General features: G+C 44.1%; 1 protein-coding gene across 2 annotated transcripts in view; it reads left to right on the forward strand.

The window, feature by feature from the left end:
* Nucleotides 1–2,096: 2,096 nt before the first annotated feature.
* The window catches only part of LOC129703593 (cytoplasmic protein NCK1-like), a 143,674-nt gene continuing 131,650 nt past the window's right edge, over nucleotides 2,097–14,120 (forward strand). The window contains exon 1 of one of the 2 annotated variants that reach the window (XM_055646188.1): nucleotides 2,097–2,388. The gene's annotated coding sequence lies outside the window, so the exon portion shown is untranslated. The remainder of the gene's footprint in view (nucleotides 2,389–14,120) is intronic. The other variant, XM_055646186.1, reaches the window with a different exon arrangement.

Below are 14,120 nucleotides of genomic sequence, written 5' to 3' on the forward strand. Positions count from 1 at the left end.
CACAAAAGGCTGGAGTAACTCAGCGGGACAGGCAGCATCTCTGAAGAAAGGGAATAAGTGACGCTTCGGATCGAGGCTAGGGTTGCCAACTTTCTCACACCCAAATAAGGACCAAAAGGTGAAAATACTGGACAAATTCCCGACGGCAATTCGTTGACGGACTCGGCGTGGCTGGATGAATGATGAGTTGGCCCGGGTGCTGGACTGCACACAAAGCCCAGCCGGCGGGCCAGCTCAGGAGTTTTGGCCCGCGTGACGTCGTGCGCAAAGTCCAGCACCCCATCCAACGATGATCAGCCATGAGAAGGAGGGGTGGTGGTGGTGTCGGCGGAAGCGAAGGTCGGACAGCTGGCCGGGCTGCCGACCGATGGGGCCACGGGCGAGGCGCTGCTGCTGCACTCCATGGGCTGCACTACGTCGGGACGGGTGAGGCGGGGCCAGACATGGTGCTCTGACCCGACAGTCCCCCTGACCCGAGTTGTAGCAGTTAAATACGGGAGGGAACAAACCAATTTAGCCTAAAAAAACGGATGGCCCGGCTAATATGGGCCAGTTGGCAACCCTAGTCGAGACCCTATGATGTAAACCAGCATTTGCAGTGCCTCCTTTTACAGAGGTTGAAACATTATTGTCATACATATGGCACCGTTTTACACACCTTACAAAATGAACACGCCCGAAGTATGGCATATGCTTTATACGGTTGGCAGTGTGTCGACAATTTTGTGCTTGCTAATAGACATTCACGCATCGAAAGGACTTTAGACGATGTGCTTGGCGAGACGTTCGGGAATCTGAACGGTCGCGTCCTTCATTTGATTAAGAGGGCGTTTGCAAGGATCTCCTGGAGGCGAGGTAGACATTGCCATGCACACGTGTGAACAGCAGGACAGGAAACAGACAAGAAACTGCTGACGGCTACATTCATTCGTTCATCGTACAACGTGACAGAAGATGATCGCATCGAAAAACAATCAGCTTAGTTGCGGCTTTTGCAATCTCCACCTATACATCGTCGCACCAAGATCCCTTTCCCCGTACCGTGTCTTTGTTTTATTTTGCCCATAGAGTTGCAAATTACCTTTGTTGCTATCATAACTGGGGGAAAAAGAATCCGCATTTGACATACGAATGTGATATGATGTGGCTTAACCCGCAAGAAATATAAAGCGTTTAACTGCGTTTGGACAGCTGTATTGGCGACCTCGGGGTATGGATCAACAGATGATAACGTCATCTCTCTGAGCAACATGATAAAATCATGACAACATTTGTTAAAATGGGAATTATCGTGATCATTGACAACAATGAAACATTCATTTCCTACAGAAATAATTAGGATATAGGATACTCGGTAAAGGTATGAGGAAGGGTCTCGACCTATTCCTTCTCTTCAGAGATGCTGCCTGTCCCGCTGAGTTACTCCAGTTTTTTGTGTCTATCTTAAGAAGCTTATAGATGCAGATATAAATTCATCTTATCTGCTCTTTGACCGTCACATCACAAACATCCCACTCATGTGCAAAGAATGGTTTCGAATTTTTTTTTACGGTCGTTGTGTTGGACAATGTAATCATGACAATGCATTTTTAAAAAAAGAACAAAGCAAAAGAGTCCAAATATTTAAGATAAACATTGCACTGCAATGTTCTTTAAAGTACATGCCAGAGAAAAGCCCTCCTCCCTCCCATCAGAGCGATGTTGCTAGTATATGGAACTTCTGCACGGCCCATTGTGTTGAGTAGAGACGAGGATGTTCTTATTTCCCGGGACAATGTCACGGACTGTATTTTCACAATTTTGCCTTCCGCGATTGCGGATGACTATCGCAATGACGTCACCGCAAAGTTCGAACTTTCCTCGTTCAGCCTAAAATAAAATCCACCAAAAAAAAAAGCACGATTCGAGGAGTGGAATAATCGCAGAGACGGTCGTGCATGTATTTGAGACGGTGCAAATTCCCTGCAGAGCGAGCGAGGGAGGGAGTGGGCGAGGGGATGATGCCACACACTGAACCATTGTAGCCTGCCTGCACTTTTGTTACAATTGTGGCGAGCGAGCGAGCTCAAGTCCAGGCGAGAAGAGATAAGCTGGCGATGGGCGGGAGCCGCAGCCAGTCAGTGAGGTTGCAGCGCGACAAGCAGCGCAATGGGAAAGGGTGAGGGCGGGACTTCCTCAAGTAAAACTCGCGGTCGTGAGGGCATTCATGCGCACTGAGGCTTTCGCAGAGCTCAGGGAGGCGAGAGGAGAGTTTAACTGGAGAAAGGGAGAAGGAAAAGAAGAAGAAAAAATAAAGGATTCACTTTGTTACTGGTTTGTTAGATTCAGTGGATGTTATCTTATTGGTTTTGGCACCAGGTTTTCAAGACTGCGGGTCTTTTGTTCCCGGTAAGTCCCCCCTAATGTTTTTATTGTTTGAGTCTAATTGTTTGCTGGTCGGAAAGTAGCAGTGAGTGAATGGAACTGATCGCCTCAGTTGGTCACCGCTGCCGGTTAGTCAGTGAGCGGAGGGCCCGGAGAGGGGACGGAGAGGGGCGGCTGGATGTGGAATTGGATCTAGGAGGGTCCACACTTTGGTTGCGGGGCGACGAACGACGGTATCCGTTAACGTATCCGTGCCTGAATCCTCCAACGTTTGGAGAGAAATAGTTACAGACTGAATAGTAGCAGAAAAAGAAACTTTTGTTCACTCTCCCCCTTTCGTATCTCTGTTGAACCACTGAACAAGGTTGTTCTCTGCGTTCAGAACGGTTCGGCCACCTCCCTTCACTATTTCACATTTAACGCGAACCTTTTGTTCTTCTCCACATTGTGGGTTTTTTTTACACACGTCGGAAACTTCATCTTTGTTTAAAAGCCCATTTCCCTTCTGAGAACACGAATATCTGAATTAGCAGCATCCACCCATAGATGGAAAGACAGATATTTCGCCTGTAAATGCACAGAAAACGCGGCTTGAAGCAGCGTTTGAAAATAATCGAAGGAAACTCGGGTCTTGTCAACGCTTTTACAGATCTGGTGGTCGATTGATCAAACAAAAATATTTGAAGTTAGTTTGCTCGCTCCCACTATTTAGGGAGGGGAATGGTCAGAATCATAACTTTTATGGTGCGTCTCCTCCTTTCTTGCATTGTCTCCAGTTCCGCGAGTTACCAAGCAGAAAAACGTTGTTTTAACAACGACAGTTAAATCAACTATTAAATGATAATGTACTATCACGCGAGACCTCATTATCATTCTACCACATTTTCTACATAGAATCACAGCACTTTCTAAAGCGCTCAGGGGTGTTGTGAAATCACCAGAGCCGCTATCCAAAAGCAAATCTTTCTTTCACCTTAACATTCTTTGATTTTTCTTCTCCTTTCCACAACGGATGGGTGTTAATATTCCTCGTGGCACTTTTCGACTCCGTTACTCGTTGTATACATTGGTGGACGATTGCTTCTGTGAAATCGCCATTCTCGTCCTTGTATCGCTCCTGCCAAATTTAGAAATTACTATCATGCAAGTCACAGCCTGGAAACTGGGTTATTCAACCAGCTAATTGCAGGCTTTTCCCTTCTATGCAGGCAAGGAATCTAAATCGAGCATTTGCCTAGTCTCTTTGTGAATCACTTCATCCACCTCCCAAATCTAACCATAAACATTTGCATAGTTTCTGCAGCAACCACGAAAGTAAACTCCACCACCCCTCAAATCTCTGCTGTGGCTCCTGCTCAGATCTCCCTCTTTTGCATATAATCTTTCATCAAATCCTTTAATTTTATACCAGATGTTACAGGACACAGAATGCTTCCATGTATCATTCATGTTTCTACATTTCAAACTGTTTCCTTTCTGCCTATTTCAATGAACCCCCCTCCGTTTTGGAGAAATAAAAACCATTCAGATACAAGAAATCTGAAATAAAAACAAAAAATGATGGAAAGTATTACTTCATGCTCAATGATATTCCAATAAAACATTTATGCTCTAAAACCTCAATGACCTTCTTAAGCTGATTGCCCAGTAAATTACAAACACAACTTCCAAAGCTTGATACAGATTTTTAATTATCTTCAGATTTTTCATGAGATAAGCGTCGATTTCCTATAGCTTTAACTGAATTGGTGAAGCTGTTTGTTGAAACCTCTCTCTTTTCCCAATTGCTGTTTCACGGAACTAGGTATCTCAAATTTTTTTAATACCAATATGCTTCAACTAACTGACATCAATTTTTTTTCCTTTCTCTTATCCCTTTGTATTTTGTTGTTTTTAGTGTGTGTTTCCTCAAAATGAATTTGAGATGTGTAAAGTATGATCATTTTTGGAAATTCTTCTTGGTGACTAAATTATTCTTTCCATGGTAAGAAATTTGGTAACTGGATCTTTAATCGAAGATTCTCAGTTTTTACTTCTATAGCTGTTGCATTAACTGGCCTGTAATTGACATGAGAAGATAAGTAGCAGGAGAGGTAATTCTGTTCCTTAGAACTGTTCAATATGGTCATAACTGATGGAAGTGCTGTAGATGCTGGAATGTTGAGTAAAGGTAGCACGGATATGTATGGTATGCATGTGGGGGGTGGGGGGGGGGGAGAGGAGAGAGGGGGAATTGGGACCAGTGATACTTAAAATTGGATAATTCAATCTGCATACTGTTGGTTTGTAAGGTACCCAAGTGGAATATGAGGTGATGTTCTTCCAGTTTGCATGTGGCCTCGCCATAGTACTGGAGAAGGCCCAGGACAGAAAGATCAGTACGTAAAGGGAGTTAAAATGTTTATTTGTGGGGAGATGCAACAGGTCTTGGGAGACCGAGCTCAAACCTTCGATGAGTTGGTTGCCCAGTCTATGCCCGGTCTTACTGATGTAAAGAAGGCAGCATCAGGAACATCAAATGCAATATACAAGGATGGAAGAGGTATGTGTGAACCTCTGTAATTATGTCTGATATTTTACCTTGGTGTGACACTCCTGCATTATCTCTACATCCTTTGATGTCAACATATACAAATTTATTAGTCTCTGTTTTGAAAATGTTCAGTAATTGAGTTTTCACAGCCATCTTGGATAGAGAATTCCAACGGTTCAGTGTTCTCAGCAGGAAAATGTTTCTTATCTTTGTCCTGAATGGCTGGCCAGGGCTCTCACTTAACTTTTTTTCCCTGTTGCCAGCCGGGCAACCTAGGCAGCTTTTCAGGCTGCCAAATGACAGTTTAGGTGGTCATTTACGACGGCTCACATGACGCGTGCGATCTTCTTTTTTTTTTCTTCTTCGGGTCCGTTGTAATCTCAGATGTCGTTCTGCCAGTATCTGGCGCAGGTCACAGCTGGTCGGGTCGGTTCAGCCAGGTCCTGGGGGCTGCACTGGGGGGCGTCGTCACACTCCAGTAGGTGGGACATTGTCTGTACTGCTCCACAGCTGCATGTGTCTTCTGCCTGGTAGTTCCATGCTTTCATAAGTGCTTTGCACCTCCCCTGCTCCACTCGTAATCTGTTGAGGGTCTTCCAGGTTGGCCATGGGAGGTCGTGCCCGCTGGCGAGGCATTCAGTCGGAGTGATTCCTCTCTCCATCCAGTCGTGGGCTCGTGTGTTGAGCTGGTTCCATTCATCTTTCCAGATGTTGGTCCTTGCTGTTTCTTTGGTTGTCTGGAGAGGTGGGACTGTCTGCAAGAAACTGGCTCTAGATTTCAGTCGGGGTGGAGGTGCTGTGTGTCTGGTATCGATCTCCTGTGCTCTCCGCTCGTCTTGGGCGACGATGGATCCTCTGATATGGGGGGGGGCAATACCAGCTAGGGCGTAGAGGCACGGCACTGGCGTTGTCTTTATGCATCCCGTGATAATGCGGCAGGTGTCATTGAGGGCTGTGTCAACCAGTTTGGTGTGGTGGGAGCGGCTCCAGCTTGAGCACGCGTATTCAGCTGTGGAGAAGCACAGGGCTAGGGCAGTTGCACGGATGGTTGGTGGATCAGCGCCCCACTTTGAGTTTACCAGTTTGCGCAGGGCGTTGTTGCGAGTGTTGACCTTGGCTTTGGTGTTCTGAAGGTGGGTTTTGAAAGAGAGTGTCCTGTCGAGTGTGACTCCGAGGTACACGGGGTGGAAGTGGTTGGAGAGTTGGCCATCCCATGAGACGCTCAGTTGTTTTCCTGCATCTCGATTTTTAAGATGGAAGCTGCATAGTTGGGTTTTTGATGTGTTGGGTTTCAGGTGGTTGTTATTGTAGTAGGTTGTCATCTCTTGGAGGGCGCTTTCCAGGACAGACTCGATCTTCTGGAAGTTCTCCTGTTGGGTGGTGATGCAGAGGTCATCAGCATAGATGAAGCAGTGGCATTGTGGGGGAAGTGGTTGGTCGTTGGTGTAGATGTTGAAGAGGAGGGGGGCCAGTACGCTGCCTTGTGGTAGGCCATTCATTTGGGTTTTCAATTTGCTCTCCTTGTCGTTTAGTTGAACGAAGAAGTGCCTGTTGTTGAGAAGGCTTTTGATGACTTGGCACAGGTCGAGGTCACCGGTCATGTCAAAAAGTTTCCTGATCATGGTGCGGTGCTGGACAGTGTCGTAGGCAGCGGTGAGATCTATGAAAGCTGCTCCGGTGATGAGTTTGCACTCAAAACCGTCCTCAATGTGTTGGGTGAGGTTCAGTAGCTGCCCGGCATAGGAGCGGCCAGGGCAGAAGCCAGCTTGATCTTTAGTAAGCTTGGAGTCTATAAGTGGCATAAGGCGTTGGAGTAGTAGCCTTTCGTAGAGCTTGTAGGTGATGCAGAGGAGGGAAATAGGTCTGTAGCTCTTTGGGGATGATTATCGCGTGCGATAATGTGCTCGGACGAAGTGCGTAGTTACCAGTCGGAAATTATGCACCTATCAAGACATGATATATACCGCAATGACATGCAGCAAAATTATAATACAGTACCTCAACTCTTTTTACACATTGCAATTAATGCAATTTCTATTAGTTCTTTCCACTTCCAATCAAAAATGTGGTTGGATTATGCAAGCATGTTTACTGTGAAGGACCGAAAATTATCATGACATGGCCATAGCATGGGTCGTTATTGCTATTGGCACAGAAACACTCTCGCTTCCCACATAATTTATTAATAACAAAATATACAGGTTGCAAGGAAATTTCTAAAGGCATTTTATGATAATAGCTGTTAAAACCCACTATACCCATCTGACAGGTTAAACATTACACTAACTGACAACAGATGGGCAAAGGACATAACTGCAGCAAATGTTCTTTTGGTAATATGTTTACAAGTGTCAAAACACCACATTACCAGACATTCCGATTAGATATAACCATATAACAATTACAGCACGGAAACAGGCCATCTCGTGCCGATCAATTTTTTTTTCCCTTAGTCCCACCTGCCTGCACTCGTACCATAACCCTCCATTCCCTTCTCATCCATATGCCTATCCAATTTATTTTTAAATGATACCAACGAACCTGCCTCCACCACTTCCACTGGAAGCTCATTCCACACCGCTACTACTCTCTGTGTAAAGAAGTTCCCCCTCATATTACCCCTAAACTTCTGTCCCTTAATTCTGAAGTCATGTCCTCTTGTTTGAATCTTCCCTATTCTCAAAGGGAAAAGCTGATCCACATCAACTCTGTCTATCCCTCTCATCATTTTAAAGACCTCTATCAAGTCCCCTCCCCCCCCCTTAACCTTCTGTGCTCCAGAGAATAAAGACCTAACTTATTCAACCTTTCTCTGTAACTTAGTTGTTGAAACCCAGGCAACATTCTAGTAAATCTCCTCTGTACTCTCTCTATTTTGTTGACATCCTTCCTATAATTGGGCGACCAAAATTGTACACCATACTCCAGATTTGGTCTCACCAATGCTGATGTACGTGTTGTAAACAGCAATGAAGATACCCAGTTTATACACTACAGATTTAAAAAAAAAATAATTGTTTCCATCATTCCCACTTCAGAATTAACGTTAAAATTTCAACTGAAATGTCTCCTGGCCAAATTTGTGATGTTTATGACCGACTGTAGAAGTAAAACCTGGATAAATGCAACGCATAGTTGTCAGTGGTGGTTGAATAGGGGGGGGATCTGTGGATGGGGGGGGGGGGATCAGTACAGGATGAATGGGGGCAGGCAAAAATGCTGGAGAAACTCAGCGGGTGAGGCGGCATCTATGGAGCGAAGGAAATAGGCAAAGTTTCGGGTCAAGACCCTTCTTCAGACTGTTTTCCCCCCCCCCCCCCCCATTCTTCTTGAATGGGGGGGAGTCAGTACAAGATGGATGGGGGAATCAGTAAAAGATGAATGGGAAGATCACTACAGGATGGGGGGGTGGGGATGAGTAAAAGATGAATGGGGAGATCAGTACAGGATGAATGGGGGGTTCAGTACAGGATGAATGGGGGGATCAGTACAGGATGAATGGGGGGGTAGATGGGGAGGGAGCACAGGGGATATCAGTGAGGACTGAATAGATGCGGGAATGGGGATCAGTGCGGGATGGAGAGGAGGGGTCTCAGGATAAGGGGGGTGGAGGGGGACGTTAGAGAGAGAGGGGAGGTGGGGAGGAAGAAAGGTCAGTGCTCATCGGACAACATTGCCCCGCTGCCTTGGCCGTCCCTGTCCACTGCCAAGTGCCGCCACCAAAGGGGGAGGCAATTGGGATCTCCTCACCACCTCCGCCAGCCAACAAGAAGGTGTGGGGCCGAGCGGTGCAGCTGTTTCAGACTAGTAAATTCTTCCTTTGGCCCAGACAGGAAAAGGCAGAGCAAAGATGGCACCAAAGTCGGGCGACTCTTTGTGTGCAGGTCCCAGAGGTGTTCTGCTATCATACGTTATCGCTCCGTTCTTTTAAATCTTTATTTTAACAACAGCACATTTGTAAAATACTCTACCGTTCTATTTTTTCTATTAAAATTGTTGACTTTTTACTGCAATCTGTCCCATCATTCCTGTTAATTGTTAGAAACATAGAAAATAGGTGCAGGAGGAAGCCATTCGGTCCTTCGAGCCAGCACTGCCATTCATTGTGATCATGGCTGATCATCCCCAATCAATAACCCGTGCCTGCCTTCTCCCCATATCCCATGATTCCACTAGCCCCTAGAGCTCTATCTAAATGACAATACATTGTATTGTATTGTAACTCTATAGAAACATAGACTGGCCATATTGCCCTTGCAGACCACATTGGTAACCTGTTTAGTTTCATGACCCAGTATTGATACATTACTTCAGACGTTGATGGCCAAATCATTGAAGTGAATTGAGAAAAGCTATGGCACTTCCACCAATCCCTTTATCGCGCCTTTAGTTGAGGCCTCTGAACTTAAAAATGACCCATTTATTCCTGTCTATGAAGAAGAGTGCTGTTTTAGGCATTTTTTAGTCCCTTTGTACATCAACGCAAGTCTTTAGTTTAGTTTATTGTCATGTGTACCGAGGTACAGTGAAAAGCTTTTGTTGAGTGCTAATTCTGTAATCTGAGTTTACTTTCCTGGGCTGCTGTGATTTTCTTTCCCTGCATCTGAAATGGTTTCTTTCCAGTCAGTGTTTTGTTTTCCCACTGCTTTGCCTGCTGGTCCACTTCTGTATATCCATTAAAATATTGCCTGTCTGAGGATTCATCTCAAAAAATCTATGTTGAATACCTTTAACTGCTCACTACACATGTGATGTTTTGATTATCCTTTGCTAATTGACAACCCTCGCCAAGTGGATGCCCAAGTTTATCGATTTCACTCAAAACATTTTACTGTGCTTAGTTTAATATAACACATCTTGAATTTACTTTTTTTCTTCGCACCATTTGAAATAATTTCCTTCCTTGCATTCACCTGCAACATTCTGTTCCCTTTATGAAACTAATATTTATACCATGTGGAAACGGTCCCTTTTGCCCAATTCATCCATGCCAACTAAAATGCCCCATCTAAGCTAATCCCATTTTCCTGCGTTTGGTCCATATCCCTATACAACCTTTTCTATCCATGTACCTGTCCCTTTTAAATGTTATTTTGTTCCTGCCTCAACCAGCAACACTGGCAGCTCATTCCATATGCTCACCACCTTGTGAGTGAGAACGTTTCCGCTCTGGTTCAGATCAAATCTTTCCCATCTCACCATAAACCTATGACCACTTGTTCTTGATTCTACCCAATCCTGGGTAAAAGCTCTACACACTCGCCCTATCTATTCCCCTTGTGATTCAACACACCTCTATAAAATCACCCCTTGGGCTAATTAATTTGCCATTTAGGCTGGTACTCCATCCCAAAATTTCATGGGATTCTTCCATTACCATTGGAATGTTCTTGTTCTTCAGTTTTTTTTTGAAAAGTTATTATTGTGTTTGTATGTGATTGGCTTTGGGAGTTATCAAGGGTTTCAAACATATTAAGCATTGGTACCTCTCATTTATCCACATTGGATTTTTGCAGAAAAAGTCATTGCTGCAGAGGGGTGGTTGGTGAAAACTCAACTTTATCTTTAATAAAAATCTGCACGCGTTCCCTTTTTCTTCCTTTCTTTTCTAGGGTCTATTTCTTAATTCTTTTCTCTAACCAATGGGTCTCTGTTTTTTTTCTCATTGATCGCTCTTTTACGCAAACACACCTTTCTTTCTCTCACTTTCTCTACTTTCTTTATCTATATCTTTCCTTAAAGCTTAAAAAATGAAGGGGTACAATAAATGTAATAAGATATATCTGGATTGTACTATTGTAATTTACTGTACTTCTAATAAATAAAAATATTTTAAAAAATGTAAAAATCTGCACGTGTTGTGCTCTTGTGCATTTTCCCCCCAATCGTATGTTTTGCTGTATTGCCCCACAGGTGTAAGCTAAAACTAATTGTTGCACCGGAATGTGGTTAACAATTTTTTTTCATGAGGAAACACTGAATGCAAGTGCAGAGACTTGTACAGCTGGGAAGGAGCCCATTCATGCTTTTGTGGGTTCTTTGGTAAAGCCATGCAATTGCATTGTGTAATTCCACGTTTCTAATCTTTCTAGTTTTGCCTTTCAAGTCTTTGCTCATTTTAGTTTTTAAGCTGTGGCTCTGTGGGTGCTCCAACACTTATTCATAGACTGCATTCCAGGTTACGCAGGTGATGCTGTGTATGCTTTAAATATTGTAAAAACTTTTATGGTTCATTTAACAGTCACTTAATCTGTGCATTCTGGTTATCAATTGTAAGCGGGCAGGCTTCCCCTCTTTAGAGTGAAAACTATCTGTCATTTTAAGTGCCTCCCTCGAATGTCCTTTGAACCTTGTCAATGCCAAGGAAAACAGACAAAGCTGCAAGTTATTCTACATAACAAATGCTTCATGTGTCGTATCTTCTGGTATATTTCTTCTGTATTTTTTTTAAGTTAAGTGGTACCCAGAAACCACCAACTGGTATTTTAGAAAAAAAATGTACTGTATTCATCCATAATGCCAAGCATGTCATATGGTTTTGTTTTTTTTAGAAACTGCTTTCTTCTCCTACAAGGCTTTGTGTACCTATATCCCCAAGACTTGCTGCTCTTGCACCAATTTTAAACACATAAATTTAAATTGAGTGTCTGTACATAAATTTGATATGTAGTCTTTCTCCCACGATGGAACAAAAATCAAATACTAGTATAAGATCAGAGGGGCAAAGTTTAGAGGAGATGTGTGCAGGTAGAGCACAAGAAGGCCCGCTATGAACTCCGCAAAGCCATCAAGGATGCCCAGAGACAATGCCGGGACAAACTTGAGTCCCAGTATAATCACTCGGACTCACGGAGATCATGGCATGGTCTGAATAGCAAAGCACGGTCAGGCAACATCATTGGTGATAGTGTGACCCTACTGGATGAACTGAATGCTTTTTATGCCTGCTTCGAGTTGAAGGCCAACAGGGCAGTGACACCTGGCTCTTCAGACTCCAGTATGCCTCTCCACAGGGTGACTAGCAAAAGTTAAATCAGCCTTTCTGGGGGTAAATCCACGAAAAGCAGCTGGACCAGACGGAGTTCCTGGCAGTGTCCTTAGTAGCTGTGTGGACCAGGTAGCAGGAGTGTTAGTGGACATCTTCAACCTCTCTCTGCTCCGTTCTGAAGAACCCATCTGCTTCAAGAAGACCACCATCATCCCTGTGCTGAAGAAAAGCAAGACCTCGTACCTAAACGACTACCATCCAATGGCCTTGACATCCACCATCATGAGATGTTTTGAGAGACTAGTTACGGAACACATTAAATCCAGTCTACCCAGCAGCCTTGACCACTGCAGTTCGCCTTCTGCCACAACAGGTGCATGGACTATGCCATCGTCCTAACCCTAAACTTATCCCTGGAAGACCTTGAGAAGAGAGTGCGTCCGACTCCTATTCATAGACTATAGCTCTGCCTTTAATACCATTATATCATCCAAGCTTATCAGCAAACTTGCAGGACTTGGGGGCAGCACTCATCTCTGCAACTGGATCCTCGACTTCCTGACCAACAGGCCCCAATCAGTGATGAGAGGGGCCAAATCATCCTTCACAATAATCCTCAACATGGGGGCTCCACAAGGATGTGTTCTCAGCCCCCTCCTTGTACACCCATGGCTGTGCAAGTTTTAAATCTTCAAATTCTTCAGAGTCAATATCACCAGCAACTTCTCTTGGACCACTCATATTGAAGCAACGAACAAGAAGGCACACCAACACCTCTACTTCCTTAGGAGTTTGGTATGTCCCCTCCAACTCTCACCCACATCTACAGATGCACCACTGAAAGTATTTTATCAGGGTGCATCACAGCTTGGTTTCGGAACAGATCCATGCAGGACTTTAAGAAATTGCAGCGAATTGTAAATGCAGTCCTGGATATCACACAAAACAACCTCCATTCTATTGATGCCATTTACACCTGCCTGGCCACTCTCTCTTCTCCCCTCTCCCATCAGGCAAAAGGTACAGAAGTGTGAAAATGCACACCACCAGATTCAGGCACAGGTTCTTCCCAGCTGTTATCAGGCAACTGAATCATCCTACCACAACCAGAGAGCAATGCTGAACTACTATCTACCTCTTTGATATCCCTTGGATTATCCTTGATGAGACTTTGCTGGCTTCACCTTGCACTAAACGTTATTCCCTTATGTACCTATACACTGTAAATGGATTGATTGTAATCATGTATTGTCTTTCTGCTGACTGGTAAAGCTTTTCACTACCTCGGTACTCATGACGATAAACTAGACAGAACTAAATACTAAATTAAATAAGTGAATTACATTGTACTTCCCCATTCTTCTTCTCCATTTAAATTAATGGGAAATGTTCCTATGCCCATTTTAAGTTCAGCATGGTTTCTTTGGGCAAGTTCCAGTATGAACTCCTCATGAATTTCAAGAGTTTCTTGCTGTAGTGTTGGATGTTACTGGCAAGGCTCCAGTGAACATCCGTTAGGAAGTTCAGGATTTTGGGTGTTTATGAGGTACTGGCCTCCTTAATGTTTACCTGGGGAAATTTTAGTAGTTCCATGTGGAAAATTCTCGGGAAAATATGGCCCTGGTCTATCCTGACAGTGCAATACAGAGATGCTTGTGCTACTTTGGAAGAGGTTTTACTTTTAGATGATTTTGTAAATTTACTGCCCTGCTATATTCTTAGTTGATCATAAATCTCAAGTCTAGCAGACTTATTCCAGGTATCCTCTCTATTGTTTAATTCAGTCACACAGCATGGAAACGGGCCTTCAGCTCAGCTTTCCTATGATGACCAAGATGCTCCATCTATACTAGTCCCACCTGCCATATCCCTCTTAAACCCTCCCTATACTAAATGTTATAGTACTTGCTTCATCTACTTCCTCTCGCAGCTTGCTCCGTATACCCATTGTCCTTCGTGGAAAAAGTTGTCCCTTGGGTTCCTATTAAATCTTTCCCCTTTCACCTTAAACCTATATCCTCTGGTTATTGACTCCCCTATTCTGGGTAAAAGACTCTGCATCCACCTTATCTATTGCCCTCATGACCTTATGGACCCTGTAGGATCACCCTTTATCTTCCTGTGCTCCAACGAATACAGTCCTAGCTTTTCCAACCTCTCCCTGTAGCTCAGGTCCTCGAGTCCAGGCAACATCCTCGTAAATCATCTCTACACTGAAAATTTATTACCTGATGA

Source organism: Leucoraja erinacea, chromosome 14 (genome assembly GCF_028641065.1).
Source record: "Leucoraja erinacea ecotype New England chromosome 14, Leri_hhj_1, whole genome shotgun sequence".
Taxonomy (NCBI): Eukaryota; Metazoa; Chordata; class Chondrichthyes; order Rajiformes; family Rajidae; genus Leucoraja; species Leucoraja erinaceus.